Raw genomic sequence first — 2,062 nt, forward strand, 5'->3', positions numbered from 1 at the left:
AGTTTGCACCATTTAAAGTGCCTCAATATCACTATAGAGATCATATCCCATCAACGCTCTCTCAAGTGGGTCTTTAGACAGAAGAAGGTGGAGCTCAGAATAAAGGTCTACTACTATAATAGCAGATAATTCTTCGTATATAGCTGGCAACTTCATTGTCGTATACACATTGAAAACCTCAACCTTTTTATAAGCTCTCATAGTCATCTTCCCTATAGCTATATCAATAAAGAATTGCCTAGGTTCTAAGAATGGATATCCCAAAGTAAATGGAACAATCAGATCAATATCAAAATCAAGAACAACAAAGTCCATAGGGAAAATAAGTGATACCACTTGCACCAATACATCTTCGATGATCCCGTCAAGCCTAGCAAGAAACTTATCAACCAACTGCAAAATAATAGTCATGGGTTTTGGACTCCTAAGACATATTTTTCTGAACTAAGATGTGGGCATGAGATTGATGATTGCTCCTAAATCACATAAACCCCAAGCACTGATGGATTGTCCGATAGTAATCTGCAAAGTGAAGCTTTTTGGATCTTTCAACTTTGTGGGAAATTTGTTCTAAATTTTGGATGTGCACTCCTCAGTAAGTGCTACTATTGCATATTCATTTAAACGGTTCTTCTTTGCCCCAATGTCCTTCACATACTTTATATACTTTGGATCACTCTACAAAATATCAACAAGAGGGAGATTGACATAAACCTTTTTTCAAAATCTCTAAAAACTTCTTGTAGATAGTCTCCTCTTGGTGTTTCTGCAACCTCTGTGGGAAGTGGGAGGTGGCCTAATTTTTTAAACTTTATCTGGATTGACTTCCATTTTATCCCCCTCACACTTCTTTTTATCTTTTTCCTTTTCAGCATTAATATCCTTTGATTTCACCTATTTAGGTTCCAACTCTTTCAAATTTATTCCACTTCAAGTTATGACTGCATTTGCCTATTTTGGATTCAGCTCAGTATTACTTGGCATACCTCCCTGAGGTCTAGTGTTTTATGCTCTTGCCAACTGACCCATCTGCATCTCTAAGTTCTTTGTAATAAGCTGCTATATCTTAATATCTTCTACCAACTATGCTTGAGTAGCCATAATATTCTTTAGCACCTTTAAATATTGCTAGCCTGAGCTGTGGTTTTATTTCCTTGAACCTGCTGCTGGTGAGTTTGATTCACTGGCCTATGGTATTGATTTGTATTTTGTGCCAAATTTCCACCTCATGAGAAATTAGGATGGTTTTTCCAATTTAGATTGTAAGTGTTACCAAGGTTTTGCTTTCCTTGACGATTAGCATTCCCTATATAATTAACAAAATCAGGATTAACCGCATAAGCATCTGCTGCATGTTCATTGCACATAAATCTCACACTAAGTATTAGCCTAATGAATTATATTCACTATTGTTGTAGGTTGTGTAACCCCCAATTTCATATTGTTGAATTAAGTAGTTAACTAATTTTTTAATGCCCCAAGTTAAGCTGATATAGCAGTAAACTGGTCCACCTCCAACACACATGCAACCTTCTTTTGAGCACTTCTTGAGTCAGCATTCCACTCTGGATTCCCTTGTGAAATTTGATTTAGCAGTGTGTATAATTCATCATGCATCTTCTCAAGAGCTTGACCACCTGCTACTGAATCCAAAAGAATCTTGATGTTTGGCTTAAGGCCCACTATGAAAGTATGAACAAGAACATCATTGGACTGAGGATGATGAGGGAAATTTCTAAGCACACCCTTAAATCTTTCCTAATCTTGGTTAATATTTTCTCCTTCTTTCTTCCTGAAACTTAAAATGTTGCTTCTTAAACATGCTGTCTTCCTACATGGAAAGAATCGAATAAGGAACTTCTGAGCCAGATCGTCCCAAGAAGTGTTGGAGTTTGGTGGTTCAACATATAACCACCTCTTTACTTCCCCAATTAAAGAAAAGGGTAAGAAAGTCATTCTGATATAATTAGTAGATACCAGTAGGAATATAGGTATTGATGATTTCCAATAAAGTTTGTATGTGCTACTGTGGATCTTTATGTGAAAACCTTACAAATCATCC

At 36.4% G+C, this 2,062-nt stretch overlaps 1 non-coding gene across 1 annotated transcript; it reads left to right on the plus strand.

The window, feature by feature from the left end:
* Positions 1–1,714: 1,714 nt before the first annotated feature.
* Positions 1,715–1,821, plus strand: LOC124892377. Its single transcript, XR_007050218.1, has one exon. It is a non-coding gene; the product is annotated as a small nucleolar RNA R71 (small nucleolar RNA).
* The last annotated feature ends 241 nt before the right edge of the window (positions 1,822–2,062 follow it).

Source organism: Capsicum annuum, chromosome 1 (assembly GCF_002878395.1).
Source record: "Capsicum annuum cultivar UCD-10X-F1 chromosome 1, UCD10Xv1.1, whole genome shotgun sequence".
In the NCBI taxonomy this organism is placed as follows: domain Eukaryota; kingdom Viridiplantae; phylum Streptophyta; class Magnoliopsida; order Solanales; family Solanaceae; genus Capsicum; species Capsicum annuum.